The sequence below is a fragment of the Mytilus galloprovincialis genome, chromosome 12 (genome assembly GCF_965363235.1).
Source record: "Mytilus galloprovincialis chromosome 12, xbMytGall1.hap1.1, whole genome shotgun sequence".
Classification (NCBI taxonomy): Eukaryota; Metazoa; Mollusca; class Bivalvia; order Mytilida; family Mytilidae; genus Mytilus; species Mytilus galloprovincialis.
Genome location: NC_134849.1, coordinates 62,382,655 through 62,402,570, shown reverse-complemented (window position 1 = coordinate 62,402,570; position 19,916 = coordinate 62,382,655). Strand labels below are relative to the sequence as shown.

The 19,916-nt window shown below is 32.3% G+C and overlaps 1 long non-coding RNA gene across 1 annotated transcript; it reads left to right on the top strand.

Annotated features, from left to right (window-relative positions):
• Window positions 1–13,817: 13,817 nt before the first annotated feature.
• On the top strand, window positions 13,818–16,533 carry LOC143054499 (uncharacterized). The gene is made up of 2 exons (XR_012971706.1): window positions 13,818–14,673; window positions 15,944–16,533. It is a non-coding gene; the product is annotated as an uncharacterized LOC143054499 (long non-coding RNA).
• The last annotated feature ends 3,383 nt before the right edge of the window (window positions 16,534–19,916 follow it).

The window sequence follows — 19,916 nt, the reverse complement described above, 5'->3', positions numbered from 1 at the left end:
CTGATTTTCATTTGATAAAAAAATCATTAAACGTTCCAATACAATATCAATGTAATGTTCACTGACCTATAGATAGTAATAACTTGACTGGACCTTGAATCAATAAATACTAATAGTAGATCTTCAAACTGAAAATATAAAAAAATACATGTAGCTCAATTTCAGTTTGTTTTACATTTATATAAATATTGGTAAAACTTTCCCTGAATTTGCATGTACCTGTCATGAATTAAAAAAGAAAAGGTACATGTACCATACAAAGCTAATTAGTGGAAAAGTTTTTAGGACATATTCATTATAGCATGAAGTCATTTTGTGTCCTATGCTATTGCACAATACTTAATATAATAATTTACACATCCTGTTTGGTGTGTATCTCCTGCCATATCAGTATAAAAACACAAAAATTATGAAGAAAAAAATCCCCCCCCCAATTTTTTTTCTTTTAACCCCCCTTGGAGTAATTACCCCCAAACTCAATTCCTGCCTGTTAAACTGCCTGTACCTTGCAGTTCAATTTCAGAGAGATCGACACATTTAAACACAAGTCACCTTAACTTTATACGACCGCAGAGGTCGAACCCTGAACAGTTTGGGCAAGCATGTCAATTAAAATCTGTACTCAACATTACTGGTTGAGCAAAAAAATTGACTTTTCAGACTCTGAGCTGTTAGTTTGTAGTTAATGTACTCAACACATTTAATATGATTTTTGTCTATTGCCTGATAAACTACATTTAGTAATTCATCACATTTAGTTTCTCTACTATAAGTTTACAGCTACAGTGTATGAATATTACAACAACATGGATATGAAATAATGTATTGCTTTATGCTAGACAGAAAACCCTATTATATCTTATATGTATATATTTATTTATGTACATAAATACTGTTTACAGTCTGCACGGTTAGCCACTAGTCAGATGCCCCAGACTAGTAAAATTTCATTCGGACTAGTAAGTTTTTAAATCAAAGAGCAAAATGCTCTGAGGGATACGATTGCCATATAGTTTTCATTGACACATGTATAGCAGTTCTGCCAACTTTTCATTAAGCAAATTCGTGAGATTTGGCCAAAATAGAAAAGATCAAAGAGGAAAAAATTGATCCAAGGATACTGCTGCAAAAAAGCATGAACATGCGTGAGTCTCACGCATTTTTGGCAGCCCTGGCCTTGATAGTCCAAATAATTATGACGTCTAGAAAGGCTATTATATTTTTTTTTCTTTGACGCCTTACTTCGACGTAGAAGTAAGGCTTCAAAGAAAAAATTTATAATAGCCTTCCAAGACGTCATAATTATTTGGACTATGGCCTTGAAGGCATAAAACTTTGCTCAGTGCTCATGCTCGAAACAAGAAATCAAGCAATTTCATTGGTTGATTTTCGAGTATGAGTACAAAAAAACTGACTCGAAAGTTTTATGACCGCAAGGCCTGGTACAGCTGGATAGTATTATTTTCAAAACTAATTCAACTGCACATGCAAAGGTAATATAAATCTGAATAGTCACTCAACTTTAAAAATAGCTAATCCCGGATACAAGTGAACGAGCAATGTACTTATTGTTTTATTTGTGTGCTATCAATTCCAAGTTTACTTTCCACAGCAGTCACTGAGAGAGAGACAGAAGGTACTTCACTTCATAGTTCGAGATTACTCTGATGTCCGACGGCTGATTTGCCAGACAAGCTGGGACCGTGGGAGACTTTTATGCTAGTATACTCAGTAAATAACAAACTTAAATAGTCAGTCCCATATATTATATCAAGTATTATTGGATGCCGAATTGAATTTTAAATATATAGGTGCCGATTTGACTTGTACCCAGTAATCTCGGGACTATTCACTTCGTATCTTATCACCGTTAATTCTAGGAGGAACCCCATTTCCCAGTCATGTATATTATATCAAATATTATTGGATGCCGAATTGACTTTTAAATAGGTGTCGATTTGACTAGATGCCGATTTAACCAGGTGCCGATTTGACTTGTACCCAGTAATCTCGGACTATTCACTTCGTATCTTATCACCGTTAATTCTAGGAGGAACCCCATTTCTAAATCTTTAATTATTAATTTCCTTTGGGTTAGTGGGCATGAATCCTTCCGTACACACTCCTCTGTTTAAATTGAGATCGTTCTTAATATAATACGACGTTTATCGACATCTAACGAGTTAATTTTTTCTTGACGATTTTGACGGGAAATACTTCTGAAAGGGAGACAACTCGAAACGATAATATGGAAGACCCCATTTCGGCTAAAGGGGTGTTATAGGTAAATCTTCATTGATTTTAATTTAAATGATGCATATGATTTTAAATTATGCAACAACATTATTAAACCCTCAATAGCAGGAAGACATAGAAAGAATCCAATGAGTTTCAAATTAATTAATAAGCGGGGATCCAGAACAACCACTCAATCTGATACCCCTTGAAATCAACAAAACTATACGCATGCGCATTAATACATAAACAAACCCGCGACTTGCGATTTGAAACAAGAACATTTATTTAAATTATGATATGATGAATGAGTCTCAATTTCTTTATGAGAGTACAGTATCAGTTTCATAACGGTAAAATATAGAAAACTCCACTTCAGTTCTTATATGACAGAAATAGAATTATCGGAATTCAAAGAACTCTCGCATTTATCAAAACTGGGGAATTCCCTCTGACGTGTTTCTAAATTTATAAAAACACTAAATATAAACACTGCTTAATTCTGATTTTCCGTGTTGTTAAAAACACGCATATAAGTCAAGAGAAAAATCAAACATGAAGATTATGAGAAGAACATCACAGGAAAGTTGTTTATGTTCAATCCTTTAGATTGTTTTTACCTTTTAAAGCAAGACAATCATAAGAATCTGAGATGTTGCTGAATGTTTAGAATAAAACGGTTGACGTGAGGGAGTGAGCCCTGAGTCAACGGTAAAAGTCTACAGATTGCTTAAAAGCAATCGTATCCCAAAAACTTTGTTTGACCGGGCCAGTTGAATAAGAAAAATGTCAGAATATTGGTCTTCTGACTAGTAGTTGAAAAAGTTTTTGGTGCAGACTGTGTTTATATAATTTTAAAGTTTCATAATATTCTGAATTAACTGCACAATTTACCTGAATCACTTTCCTCCTTTCTATATAACAGATCTACGTAGGCCACATGTATATATCTAACAGGACATTATTGTTTTTATATTTCTGTACTCTTTTCTTCAGCATTCACTATGTTTTAGACCTAAAAAAAAAGAGTATCTAAATAATATTTTTTGTGTGTTGAAAAATAACAAATCTAGTTTCAGTTTCAATCTAAAATAAAATAGTTGCCGGCTTTACAAACACATTAGACATGTGTCTGTCTCAAGTCAAGAAGATTAACGCAAGTTGCAGGACCATGAAAATAAGACTTGCTTTTGTAACAGTTTATTTCTTCCTCTGTTATATTTCCTGGGGATAATTTGTCACAGTTATTCTTTTCCAGACATGGTATTTCACAGGTAGATTTTATCCAGAGGAGTAACATTCTATCTGTCTTATGCGGATAGAGTTTACCAGTATATATTTACCGTTTCATATTTCACAGAACCTTGTGAAATAGAGTCCCATTTTCTACTATGTAAGGTACTCACAATTAATATATACCTGATCATAATTATGAGTCATTTATATTTTACAGATATTATATTCCGTAATCTATTTCATAGTAAAAAAATGATTTCGGTTTCTTATGGTTTCCTGTCGCGTTTAAAAAAAACTTTAATTTAACATTAAAAATAGATTTTAAATATTAACATGAAGCAAGTAACACTAGTAATGGTGTTCATTTATGTCTTTTGAAATATATTGTGCAAAATAAAGAAAATAAAGATTGGTTTCCTGTGTGGTTTCCTGTCACGTAAACGGTGAATCAAAATGTATTAATTTTTTCTTGAAAAACTCAATTGTTCCATTAATACTATTCTAACACCAACACAACCCACAGAATAAAAGTTAAAGTTTTAAAACTTATAAAAAAGGATACAAAAAGAAACCAAAGGCCGAATACCAAATTATGGTCCATATACATAAATTTTATATATATATATATTTAGACAATATATATACATGTATATACGTATAGTGTCTTGAAATATGAAATTTATTTGTATGAGGCTTAGAAACGGGGGAAATGCGAGGTTGTACCGAGCATTTTCCCGTTTCGTGCCGAAAACAAATTAATTTCATATTACAAGACACTATAGGTATATTGTCTTTAATATACTGAAATCGATAAAAAATTAAAAAATAAAAAAAATATGTAAAAAATTGTTGTTAAAAAAAAGTGTTTGGAATTTCCCTCATGGGGTACCATTTTGGGGTATTAACTTTTTCCCTATGAGCGTAGTCCCGGCGGAAAGACATTGACATTTTAAGGAATAAGAAAGGGAAAATGAACTGAATTATTAACATTTAATAAACATGGTATATAAATTACCAATTGGAAGACATTACAAGTTTATAACCTTAAAATGTTAATCAAGAATCTTAAACTCACTGATGTCTGGAGAAGCAAAAACATAAATAAAACCCAATTTACCTGGAGAAGGAAAAACTTATCAGAATCTACAAGAATTGATTACTTTTTAGTAAGTGATGAAGTTAATAAAAATTGCATTACATGCGACATAAGACCAATAGTTCTACAACACACTGATCATTACGCTGTTTCATTAAAAATCAACATAAATAGAAACTCAAAAGGGCGAGGTTACTGGAAATTAAATAGCAGCATCCTGGATGATAAACAGTACCAAAAAATTATTTCAAAATTGATTGATAAATATAAAATAAAATCAGAAACATCTCTCAACCTAGATATTTTATGGGATAACTTTAAAGTTGAGGTAAGGGATTATACCATCCAATACTGTAAATTAAAGGCGAATATAAAAAAAGATACTATTGAAATCTTAGAAAACACATTAAAAACCCTATCTGAAGAAATTGATTGTGATAATTATATAAATAAGAAGAAAGTCAACCTAAAAGAAAACATTGAAAAACAATTAGCAAGTTTATATAATGAAAAAATTAAAGGAAATCAAATTAGATCACGCGTAAAATGGCTAGAAGAAGGGGAGAAAAACACATCTTTTTTTCTTGGTCTAGAAAAAACGCGACAAAGTAAAAAAACTATAACTCAACTGTATGATGAAAATAATCAAGTAACATATGACCAAAACAAAATACTAAATTTGGAAGTCAATTATTATACTAAATTATATACTTCAACAAAACCTGATACAGAAAAGGTAAAACAATACTTTGAAACTATCAAAGAAAGTAAAATAATAAATGAATCTGAAAGTAATACATGCGAGGGAAAAATTACTATAAGTGAATGCACAGAGGCTATATTTAAGATGATATTAAACAAGGCCCCAGGGCTGGATGGACTGAACGTGGAGTTTTATAGAAAATTTTGGGAACAGATTAAAGATTTCATAGTACAAGTTTTCAACTATTGCTATAAAAAAGGAGAATTAACAAATTCCCAAAAAATTGGAGCCATATCTCTTTTGTTTCAAAAAAATGATCCCCTCTCCCTTGATAACTATAGAACTATTACATTATTAAACTATGACGTTAAATTACTAGCTTATGCCTTAGCGCAACGATTAAAATCAGTACTACCAAAAATTATTCACTCTGATCAAAAAGGTTACATAATCAAAGTGCTGGATAGCACCTCTGGAAAGTTTGCAACTGTAGCTGTGCATTATTTCAAAAAGGTTATAGACGTGTATTATTTCAAAAATGTATTTCATCACAGCTTGGATGTTTTACACTAAACCATTGTCTTGTCAGTAATTATCAAAAATCACTTTTTTCATGTTTGTCATAAAAAGTTTTGATATTTTTTATTGCAACCTAAAACTGTAGATCTAAAATATTGAAATATACAGAAAGCTCTGATAATTTCTTTTTCAGTACCCATGCCATGTCAACATCAAGGGCCTGTGAATTAGTATTTTTCTATTGGTTTAGATCCTTCATATTTGTTTTTAGTAAATTAACACGTAAGTTTTTTTGTTTGAATTGCTCCACGTTTCCTATCGGGGCCTTTTATAGCTTTCTGCATGTATATGGTACAGACATTTCTCATTATTGACGAGCATATGGTGACCTATAGTCATTAATACATTTTCCTCCTTTGAACTCTTTTGGATAGCATTGATTCTTTACAAAAAATACCACATCCTTTTTTTTATAAATAAGACAGTAACATTAACTTAAATCAATACAAATGTAATGAAAGTGAATTTATATTAAAGGCTTTTATCTAAAATAGGGAACGTGTCCATGGGACACAAATGATGCCCCCGCTAGCATTAATGTTATAAACGGTCACAACTCAAGAACTGTAAATGTGCATGACGCTACCAAAATGTGTACTTGATCTGAGTTATGGGGTAATAAGCATTGTGTACATACATTCTAATTACACAGTATTGCGCAATAGATTTGTTAGATCTTGACATTTGTTTTGTGTCAGAAACCTATATATTATGTCAAAAATTTGATCGCAATCCAAATTCAGAGCTATATCAAGCTTGAATGTTGTGTCCATACTTGCCCCAACTGTTCAGGGTTTCGACCTCTGTGGTCGTATAAAGATGTGCCCAGCGGAGCGTCTGGTTCCATTTGTAACGAGGCTAAACCCTAGAGCAGTAAAAATTACTCCACCAAAATTCAAGATTGATCTTTGTTTTATTGTTAAAACTATTAACACTGTATAAATTTCATAACATTTGGTTGAGCGAACTGAAGTTAGATAACTAAAACGAAAATAGTCAGCAATTTTTTACATATGTAAAGGGGCATAACTCTAAAATGGTATAACTATCGCCACCAAAATTCAAACTCGATCAGTGTTTGTGGTCATGAGCATTGTGTATACGATTCATAGCATTTGGTTAAGACAAACTAAAGTTAGAGAACAGAAACTAAAATTTCAAGCAACTTTCCTTTTTGTAAAGTAGCATAAAATGCTAGAATGGTAAGTGACGCAACTAAAATTCAAACTTGACTTGTGAATTGTGGTTATAAGCAATGCGTATAAGTTTCATACAATTTGGTTCAGGCAAACTAAAGTAAGAGAACAGAAACGAATTTTTGGATGTAAGGAGGTACATGTACGTACAAGTTAGGGAAGGACATACATACTTACAGCAGAACAAGGATAAAACTCAATACGGTGGGAGCATAACAACAGCAGTATGAACACAGGAATAAAAAGTTTATATACACTAGATTCATAGAGGTGCTTATAACCTGTAACACATTTAGTTACTGTTGTGAAATTAAGCATTGTCTTATGAGTTAAGAACATTTGAGAATTTTTGTTTTAAGGTGGTATGGGTGTCTTCCTCCATCTTGGATTGTTAAAAACAAAGAACCAAAGGTCCAGCTTTTCTATCAAGTTAGCAAAATTTGATGCAGAAATGCAGATATTTTATGTGAATTTTCATTTAAAAGAACCAATTTATAAGAATATAACTTATTAATATTGATATATTTGCCAATGATTTGCAAATAATAAATATTTTTGGTTGTTTGAAAGAAAGAAAAAAAATGGGCATTTTAAAGGGAGGTAACTCTAAAACAGTGCATTTTCTGAAGGATTCTACATGGAATTTTCCTATTTTGTATTTTAGCCGGAAAAAACGTACGGTTACCCTATCTTTTCTTTTGATATTCTCAAAGCATTGTATGAAAGCTATCTTTTCCTTAAGTATTTAACAATTCTATCATTTTGTTTAGTTTCTAATCACAAAATTGTGTTTTTTCCTGTATAATCCATACAAAATGTTTCATTTTGTCACGCCCTGTAGCTTGAGAAAATGCACGGTGACCTATCATTTTTATTACATTTTTCAACATATATCAATAGATACTACATTTTGGTAAAGTATGAACAAATTCTATCATTTTTATTTTAGACTCCCATACCACCTTAAGCCATTCATTTGATATATTACGGTAATCATTGCCTCTGTGTTTGGGTGACAAAGCAATTGAAATCTATTAATATAGGGCATGGTATGCCTTAAAACTTTTCCAGATGCACAGGCCGCTGTTTGTCTGTAATCTATCTAAATTTTGAGGTGAAAATGCAGCCATTTTAGCCAAAGGGTACACATCATGAACCTTATAATCATTTCTATAGAACTTGTCTTGATACCCTGAGCTATAATATTCGAAGAAGTGGATGCTGACTCGGTTGCTTTTAATACGGATGCTATATGATACGAATTTACAATAACACACCAGATGTGGTATGATGTAAATTATTGGAAGAAGACCGTGAAGAAGAACTGACGTTGGGTCAATGTTTTTCTGCTGTCAGTTTGATCCACTTGAGCATGCTGAACGAGTAAAGTTCCTTATATCCACTTTGGAATGTGAAACAATTAGTATTTAAATAACGGAATTAAGTTTTCAAATGATTTTTGGCATTAAAATCTTCCGATCGATGTTTAGACAAAAACAATGCATTTTTTTTTTATTTTTTTTTTTTTTATTAAAGCCGGTCATTTTTACCTTTACTCAACCTTGGCGTGAGACGTTAGTGTCTCATAAGTCGTTTTTATAGCTGGATATTGATTGTTTTATGTGTATATATTTATATAATGTAATGCTTATATTTATGTCAATCAATATGTGACACTTTAATAAACTATTTACTTACTTACATATAATATAAGTATCGAGTATTTTATATTCTTTCACCTGTGTTTTGTTAACAAACCATTATCACTTTTCAATTATCCGACGGCTTGGTCAAAATGTCAACTTGTTCTCGCATTTTAATCAGTCATTCCCGATTCTTTCGATACACTCCGGATTTTACCACGTTTACGTACGTACATATAGTAAACAGGTAAAAGTAGAGCGGGGAAATGTTCATTCATGAAATCATGAATGAATGAAAACGCAATCTCGCATAGATTTCTTGTGATTTTCTCTACAGCGCATGGCAGATCCGCGAAGTAGTGTTTGTAATACTCATTTTTAAAATGAAGTTAAATTCATCTGAATCGTCGGTGAATATTCATTTCTTTTTATTCAAGCTGTAATCTTTTCAGTCAAAACAGTAGTTACTCAAAATTTTAAAAGAATCTTCCAAGAATCAGAACTCAAACACTAGTACTACACTATCTCGGAGCAGAATATATTGCGATAATCTGTCAACCGGAAGTTTGAGACCGACGCCTAAGGAAAGTAGCAATAGCAAGCTATAGCAAACTTTCCAAAAAACAGATACATAGGTTTTAACATAAGACAAATCCAAGACATTATTGATTATTCTGAAAAATTTAATGTAGATGGTGCAATTTTATTTTTAGACTTTACTAAAGCTTTTGACTCACTTGAGTGGTGCTTTATGTTTGAATCTTTAAAAAAATTTGGTTTTAAAAAAGAATTCATAAAATGGGTTGAAACTATGTATACAGACATAAAAGGATGTATTTTAAATAATGGATGGGTGTCTGCCCCCTTCAATACATTTTGTGGGATTAGACAAGGATGTCCGTTATCCTTGTTAATTTTTGTATTGTGTGTTGAAATAATGGCAATAAAATTAAGAGAAAATAAAGAATTAAAAGGATTTGAAATCAAATTAGATGGAAAATCTTGCTCACTAAAAATATGTCAACTGGCAGATGACACTCAATTGTTTTTAAAAACACGCAAAGATATAAGTATTGCCCTTAATATCATTGAAACTTTTGGAAGCCTTTCTGGGCTCAAACTGAATAGAAACAAAACAGAAGGCTTATGGCTTGGCAAATTTAAAAAGTCAAAAGATAAATTTGAAAATATAAACTGGAAACAAGACCACATTAAAAGTCTAGGAATATACTTTGGATACAATTATCAAGAATGTCAAAAATTAAACACAGAGAAACAAATAGATAAATGTGAAAAATTGATTCAAGGATGGAACAAACGAAACTTAACATTAATAGGAAAAATTACTGTAGTAAAGTCCCTAAGGTTTACTAACATACACAGCATCATGTATGATAATAACACATGAAATAAAACAAAAGTTCAAAAATTTAATATATAATTTTATATGGAGCGGAAAAAAAGACAGAATTAAACGCTCTATATTATGTAAGCCATACCTTGACGGAGGATTAAAAATGATTGATTTAGACTCCTATATAAAATCCTTGCAAATTAGATGGGTTTCAAAACTAATAAAAAACGAAAATGATAACTGGAAAATTATTCCAACATGTCCAAGATTTTATCTTAATAAATTTGGGAAAGATTTTCTTTTATTCAGAATGAATTTAACAAATGTAAATTTGCTTAATAAAATAGAGTATAAATCCTTGCCAGAATTCTATAAACAATTAATTAAAACTTGGGTAGAAGTAAAATGAGGTCAAACTATCACCCCTAAAAACTTTCTTGAAGTTAGAAAACAAATTATATGGGGAAATAATCTTATCAAAGAAAATGGGAAATGTCTGTTTTTTAAAAATTGGATTAGCAGTAATATTTTGTACATCAATAATATAATAGACGAAAACGGACACATCTCATCAAAAACTGTATTAAAAAATCTTAAGAATAAACAAGATTGGATTAGAGAATTTTCTTTAGTAAAAAATGCTATACCAAAGCACTGGCAAAATATTTTAAAACAAGAAAGCTCTTATAAAACTGATGTCAATATAAAGAAATCAGTAAACTTAAATATCCTACTAAAACATGAAATTTCACCAGACTCGAGCAACAAAGAAATATACACGTCCCTACAAAGTCAATTTACAAATGATAAACCAACAGGATTTTTAATATGGGAAAGAATTCTGCATAAAAAAATGTCAACAAAATTTAAATCCACATTCAACTTTATTTTTAACTACCTTGAAAACAACAAATTTAAAATGTTTAAATGGAAAATAATGCATTATATATTAGCCTGTAATGATTTACTTTATAAATGGAAAATAGTACCGAGTAGTTTGTGCTTCCATTGTAAACAACATGATGATTATGAACACTTCTTTTTTTCCTGTTCATATAATGTTCAGTATTGGCACAAAGTTGAACAGCTTTTAGCACTATTAAAAGTTGAAAAGCATATATTCAGTCTTGAAAGTTTAGTAACTGGCTATAAAATTGAAGATGAAGATTATTTTGATATGAACTATTTATTAACTATAATTTACTTTTCAATTTATAAAGCATATTACATGTCTGACAAGAAAGACAAGGTCATTGATATTTTTAAAATATTCCAAAATGAAATCAGGGACATAATTAACATAAATAAAATTAGAGGAAAAAAAAATAAGAGAATCATACTTAAAACTTTGGAATATTTCGAATTTCTATAATTGTGAATGAATTCAAGCTGTGACCTAGGTAGTTCATGACTGCACATGACATGCATGTGTCCGGTCAGGTGATACAATTTATGCATCAAATGAAATTCGCTATTCTACTCTTTTGTTATGTTTATATATAATTTATCATATCTATTATAGCTACACTGAATTAATACTGTTATTAGTTTACACAATACAATGCTTGGATACTGCATTCATGTATCGTTAATTATACCACGTGTACTTTCGATCTTTTCTCTTGATCTTTGGTTTGATCACAAAAAATACCATTTACTGAAAAAAATATGTTGTTCAAATAATGTGTGGAAAAAACAACGGTCTTACCTAATCATTTAAGACTCCTTTTCATAATTACACAAAGTAAACTAACAAAAAAATTCGAAATTCTACTGTCGGCTGAAAAGTCATGCTGTCAGTATCAAGGATCATCATCAATTTTACGGTTCAGTGAAGCTTCAATAAATAAATCATATACAGTTTAGGTTAAGAAACGTACCGTATTCCGGTATGAAATTATACTATGTAGAACTGCTATTATGTATGTAATAAATACAACTAACTTTATAGATATACTTATTGAATATTTTTCCCTAAATATTCAATGACTAATTTAAGGGATACTTAATTGAAGCTGTAGATTGAGTAAATTGTTAACAGCAAAAGTGCAATAAAACTTTGATTAATTAAAAAAGACATAATAACAAGTTTAAATTCATAAAAGTTTGACCATTGTTACTACACGTTGTCATGGTTGTGACGTGACGTTGTTGATGAAATACAGTAGTTCTGGTAAGAAGGCAGGGCTTAATTATAGGTTAGTTGAGGTCATTGACGTATAAAGCTAACGTTTATACGTATAGCTTTTTCTGTACATGCTGTATAGTAAAATAGCTGATTGCAGTATAAAAATATATATTTCTTTCATTAATGTAACGTATACATTGTACATATCATAAATGAAAATAGGGCGAACGAACCCAGGGCGAACAGATTACCAGGGCGAACAAACTCAGTGCGAACGAAACTAGGGCGAACATGTAATCAGGGCGAACGATCCCAATATCATGTACCCGGAGGCGTCCTTCAGCTGGCCCCTAAACAAATATATACTAGTTCAGTGATAATGAACGCCATACTAATTTCCAAATTGTACCCTATTTTATTCAAAGATGCAACAGGAAACACACATATTATTTTACTTGGCCTAGGCCTTACAACTTTTCCAACTGGACAGGTTAGTCTGCACTCAAGAGTAGTTTTTGAGGTGTAAATACAGCTATTTTTGTCCATTTGTAATGATGAACCACAATAGTTCAGATGACTGCCAGATGCCCAAGTCTGATAGCTTGAGATGGAAGTACAGAAAATCCTATGCATGTTTCCAACCAACTGTTCAGTTTAAATGATGTTTTCCGTATTTTCTAAATCATTTTTTTTTTCTCTAGTAGTCTCAGATTTATCTTATGAAAATCTACCCCTTATTCAACATGGCTGCACTATTTCCTTAAACCGTGAAGGGGCCTATCCACACTTGTGGGGACCTTGCTGGGACCATTTTCAAAATACACGTCTTATTTAAACCTACTTCTTAGAGTTGTCGCAATATCATGGTTATGTCTTTGAGTATATTTGACCAAACCGTCTATTGTTGTCCTTTCTTTCGTATTTTGTAACAGGAAACATATTTGTGACAGGGGGCGCGAAAACTAATGCGCATAATATACAGCTCGTTTCGGGACTTGTTTCCGGAAATTCTTACGATATGGCAGTCTTCTTTCAGTTTCTAGCGATCCTTCAATGAGGGGGGGGGGGGGCTAGAGGGGGTCTCATCCCGATTTCCCGGTTTTAATATCAGAAAATCCCGAAATCCCGGACATGTTTTGTTAAAAATCCCGATCCCGATAAACAAGAAATCATCATTTATTTATTAAAGAGGTCCTCCACAATTTTAGGTAACGAATAGACACATCTGACACAACTTTTAAAGGGGCCGTCCTGGTAAAATTTAAAAATTAAACCCTCTGAGTAATATTGTTCTTAATTATTTGCTTTCAATTTGTGCGTTTTGACCAATATATGCAGTACGTACATTTTAAACACGTCAAGTTGGGGTATTTGTTTTCTTCAAAATAGCAGAATGCCGTCAATATTTTTATATGATATTCGATCATAGAGAAGACTGTGTCTGTGAAATTATCTGTGTAGTAAGGCCAAGAAAAAAATACATGTGTTTCAGGTAACATCCCCTAAAAAATTAGGATCGGTAGGAAAGCAAAATAGTTTTTTTTTCAAACGTTTTTGACTGGTTCATATGGGAGAAAAATTCTGACTTTATAAGTGCTTGTCCACATAACATCCAAAAACCTTTTAAGAGTAGAGTTAGATTATAGGTACTTAAGGTGGCTCACCCCAATAGTGACCCCCGGTAGAATTTTTTTATTTTCACATATTCTGTAGATTTTTTTATGCTGAATCCAAAAATGCAAAGAAAAAAGGGGGTCACCAGGCTCGTTTTCTCCTCAAATTGAAGCGAAATGTGCGATTTTGACCCTATTTCCAAACATGCCCACCCTTCCAACAATAACCGTTACATCAAATTCAAAGACTTTTAAAACCAAGTCAGTATGATTTTTATGTGAAAAAACATTAGAATTTGAAATGTAAACCTTTCCCTTGGTTGTTTTTGACTTAAAAATCCTTTTATTTTCAGATTAATGTCTAAATTTTGCATTTTCTAATTTTAGTTTAAGGCAAAAAATATTGGTTTAATCGATTTTTCGTAAAATTTCCCCGGTAGATTTTTTTTAAAAACAGATATGTCAAAGCTATGAACTTTTCGAACATTTTAAGGTAAAATAAAATGGGGGTCACCAGGCTTTAAAAAAAGTTACGAGCTTTTGTTTAACCCCTCTACCCCATAAGGTCTGATTTCATTGCACTCCATTAATTACTTAATTGTGAATTCTTTATTGATGGCTTTAATAAAATGATGTTTGTAATTATATCAATAAACGATTGCTGAATATAAATGTGGTTATCGTATTACTGTTTGTTATCAAAAAGTGAAATTTTGATTATTTTGGTGAAATACGGTAATTTTGTATGGCGCGAGTTGCTTCCCTCTAATTTGGCGCCATTATCGGACCAGAGGAATTTCAAGGTCGCCATTGCCGAGCAGCATACTATATTGATGAATACGACCATGTACATGCATAACAGACATTGTGGCGAATATACAACGATGAAGGTAGAGTTATTACATAAGAAAACATAGATTTCGATATATTAGGCAGCCAAATGTTATCAGTATAACAAAAAATACAAACTTGGGGGTTGTCTCAAAATACTCGCTACTGTTGAAAATCACTGCGGCTGAAACCTTGCACGGGCTCAATTTCTTGTCCATGTTTTATATTATAGATCGTTATAGCTGGTATCTTATTTATGTGTTTATTTTACCTTTTACCGACAAGTTGTAAACATGTCTGTCCAGTTTTGCAAAATATCCGTGTGCAAACGGCCGAAGAGGAAGGGATGACATCTACTGTCATTTTTACGCTACCGTTAGCAATGGTTAGTGTCAATGAATTAGTCTTTTTTAATCATCATTTTTAATAACTTATTTCGTAGCCAAGTTAGGTTCAAATTAGTGCGAGATTAGCCCCAGCTTGTCTGGCAAAACAGCCGTTGGACGTCAGAGAAATCTCGGACTAGGGTCATATGTATGTGGGGTACCCCATAACTTCGGTTCATCGGGACAGTTTCTACTCCTTGACCCCAACTATATTTCCCTTCCCAAATATTTTGGATTGATTTTAAGCATCCTGGTACCAATAGAAGCTGTATTATCACAGGTTTATTTTTTGGTTATATTTTTTTTGTGTCTCATTTTCATTATTTTCTGTTCAGAAATTTGATATACATGTATATTCAACCAAATTAAATTATAAAAAAATATTTTATGTGTTCTCAAGGGAAAACAAAAATAAATGAAAACGAACCTATTATCAAATAAACACATATTAATTTAGACCATTTTTTTGCATTGTCAGTCTTATCAAACTTGCATGTACCTCCCAAATTTGGTTTCTTTTCTCCAACTTCAGTTTGCCTCAACCAATGTTATGAAACTATTATACACAATTAATGCATATATATATGCTTACTACATTGTACCAACAAACACACATGAAGTTTGAATTTTTGGTGGGGTCGCTTTTACTTTTCTAGAGTTATGCCCCTTTACAAATTAAAAAAATGCTGAAATTTTGTTCCTTTCTTTAACACAAGTTTGCTTCATCCAAATGTTCTGAAACTTATATGCAATGCTAACTACAACAACACTCAGATCAAGTACAAATTTGGGTGGTGTCACCCTTTTCATCCTTTATATGCAAGCGGCTGCTCATCTGCGTCCCATGGACACATTACCATTATGAACTAGTCTACATCTATATGCTTTTGAATGTCAATAATCGTTGATTTTCTGACAGAATTACTCTGATATTTAATTTCAGGCTGCAAGTACATTTGTACATGTACATTGCAAATGGAAGGAGTGAGCTTGGAATGTTCAACTTTACTTGGAAACTATTGGCAAAGTACTGACAGAATTTCATGAGAAGCCAGTATCATATTCTAGTCTTGCAACCGGAAAGTATGCGTAAAGTGCAGCACTGTGCTGAAACTTAAGAACAACATTCTACATGTATATATGCAATATATGTTGCCACAATCCACTTAAGGAGCTAAGATCAACTATAAATTGGAACTACATGTATAAAAAATTATGCTTTAGTGCTGTCAAAATCCTTTAAAAAAATATAATCAAAAGGACCTACTTCACCTATATAAATATAGCTACCTGTCCCAATGATGAATACAGATCATATATATGAGTCTACTCTTATAAATAAAACAGTGAAGGAGAATAAAAATAAAGAAAATATAGAGCTGATCAGCTAATGATTGTACATGTACATGATGTATAAATGGCAACAATTCGTACATGTATACTAGTACATTGAAATTAATTATATTAATAGATGTTTTATAAATTTGATCTCATAGATATTAGAGGAATAAAATCAATCACGTTTCAAAAATTTGATTTAGTTGAGCCTTTTTTTTAACACCAGTTTTCAGGACATATTATGGTATACCATTGACTGTCCGTCGTCAGCATGTCGGACATATACTCAAAAATAATAAATACTAATAGGTACATGTAGTAGTCAATATTGTGTAATCAATAGGTCATCTTCATGTATATTTGGTGTATGAAATGATTATTAAATGTCTTATCACAAATTAAAATATCAAATGAGAGGATGTGATATGATTGTAAATGAGACACAACAGACCAAATAACACAGAAATAACTATACCTGTAGGTCACCATATGGACTTCAATAATGAGTAAAACATATTCTGCATAGTTGGTTTTAAAGGTCTCGAAATGACAAATGAACAATTTAAAACATTTAAAATGAGAAAACTAATGGGTGATTTATGTACAAAATAATAAATGAATAACAAATATGTCTGTCTTGCAGGGTTTATCTGAACTTAACCTCATTTTCATGGACTTGTCTGTTTCTTGAATTCTAAATATGTTTCAAAATATTTGGTTGATGGGATGATTGTTACAGAGTCCGACATAGGGTGGGGCTAATTGGTGGATTATATTGCAAATAACTGAAGCCAGCCCCGCTTTGGCAGTCAGTCCCCACATTGCCACTAGAGAAATAAAATAACTAAGAAAAAAAAATTAAATCACGATAATTTCCTGTCGATATGCACATCTACATAGTATGTCCTTATTATCTACAAAGTTTCATGAAATTCTGTTGTGTGGTTTCAGAGGAGTTTCGATGACAAGCTGTTTGCAGTTGTATACTGCAGCAAATAAGTTCAAAGGGGCATAACTCCTAGAAAAATAATTCGTAATTTCCTGTCGATATGCACATCTACATGGTATGTCCTTATTATCTAAAAAGGTTTTATGAAATTCTGTTGTGCGGTTTGAGGAGATGCAGTGACAAACTGTTGCAGTAGTATATTGAAGCAAATAGGTTCAAAGGGGCCTTACTCCTAGAAAAAAAATATGTATATCTAAATAGCAGTGGAGGATTCAGAGGGGGGCGTAGAGGGCGTACGCCCCCCCCTTTTGATGGCACTTTTCTTTTTTTTTCTTTTTTATAAAATGATTAATAATCAGCCTAGACTTCGTGAATTTTGGTGTGTATTTAATTTTAATGCGACAGTTCTCCACTTATAAAGATATTTTTCGCTCGTATTCACTGTAATATATTATTGATTATGTCAAATTTATGTGATTCGCTACGGTGGAGTTGACAAGTACGTCGAAAAAAAAACCCGTCACTCAGTCATTTTGAAATTCAGATTACAGTAACACATGTTAAGGCTAGGGATGACGCCTTCAATGTATTGAGCAAGGACGTATTGACTTCTTTATCACAATTCCACCCAACAGAAAATTATACTCCATTACACTCTAAAAAAAACGGGCGTATTTTTTTTGTGTGTCCGGGGGGGGGGGGGGATGATTGCATGTGAATCCCATATCTGACCGGAAGGTCTGTTCCGCCGAACTGATATACTGAATATTTTTTTCAAAGCCCGCCTGCAACCGGCCTGCTGGGTGTGGCCTATATGACTCCATGTGTCGAACGTTATTCACAACTTCATTTTCGTTTCCGATTCATTCGCAGCCTTTTTGGTTGATTTGTACCCCTCGCTTCCATTGTTGGGTGAAACATTTCAATGGATAAAAATTTCTTGTTTGTTTTTTTTCGTGTCGGTTGTATTGTAAATTTCATTGAATAGCCGTATATCTTGTTCACAACAAGAAATCTGTAAAGTTATGCTAACTAACCATACAACAAACGGGAATTTCCCATGTCCATATTTTACTGACAAATTCCACTTCAGATATATTAAATAGTACATAGCTTTGGATCCATTCAATCATTTTATAATATATATATATATACAATCAATGTAGAGAATACGGCACCAAAAATGTCCAGCCCCTACACTTTAACTAAAATGCATTTTACACTTATTTTATGTTTTTAGCAAAAAAAAGGGTCCCCAAATTTTTTTTATTACTTCGCCCCCCCACCTTTCCAAAATCCTGGATCCGCCCCTGAATAGTATGTCCTTATCTAAAAAGGTTTCATAAAATTCTATTGTGCGGTTTGAGAGGAGATGCGAAGACAAACTTGCAGTAGTATATTGAAGCAAATAAGTTCAAAGGGACATAACTCCTAGAAAAAGTTTGAATCATAATTTCCTGTCGATATGCACATCTGCATAGTATGTCCTTATTATCTAAAAAGGTTTCCTGAAATTTTGTTGGGCGGTTTGGGAGGAGTTGTGATGACAAGAAACAGGACTAATAGACTGGCTGATGGACGGACGGACGGGTCAAAAATGTTATACCCTGCGCCACTTCCTTGTGTAGGGTATAGAAATAGGAAGATGGGGTGTCATTGTTTATGAGGCAACTCTTCACCAGAGACCAATTTACATAGAAGATAACAATTATGTCCCCGTACGGACTTCAACAATTACTATAAACTGATATACCACATAGTCAAACAAATAAAAGTCCCAGAAATTACGTTTTTTTTATATGACTGCACATAATGAAAATTAAAGTTGTGCATACTGAATGATCACTGGCAAGTATTTCAAGCATAATACGGGATAAGTATCAATTATGAAAGTTATGCAAAGTAAGACGGGAGCTAGATTTATGGACTGCCATAAAAAAAAAACGAATGGACAATTACGCTTGGTGCATGTGTAGGCAAAATTCCCCCTTTTTACCCTACGAGGCTTCGTATGTATACATCCAGCTGTTTGAACATCCTGTATAATCAAGGGGTCATCTGTCAGATTAGTCATATTTCTATGTTAACCATACGATATGAAAATAAGCAGATGTGGTATGATTGCCAATAAAACAACTATCCACCAAAGTTCATATTTAAAATTCAATATTATAAATAAAAAAAACATTATCTCCTTTTATCATCACGCATAGGTCGATGATTAGTTATGCATTTCTTTGCCACGGTAAGATCAAATCAGTGTTCACAAACAAAATTGTCATTCACATTTTTTTGCCGCATTGACATCACTCAACTATATTTGTGATCATTTGTTTTAATCAAGAACTTTCCTTATTAGCTTACCTTTTAAAAAAGCATTTCAAAAATTAAGATTAAAGTTAAAGTTTGCCAACATCACCGGCTAATATAGCGTTCTTCAGGGAGTAGCTTTTAAATTACAATCCAAACTTTTCCTGAACCTAGTAGTAGTATAGATTTTTTTTATATATAAAGTCTTTAGTAGTGTTTGAGACTGCCCGGCACGATGCGGGTGTATGTCCTAGCAAAATCCCGACATGGTGAAACCAAAAATTTTGCGGTTCTCCGCAAAGCATGAATTTATATCATA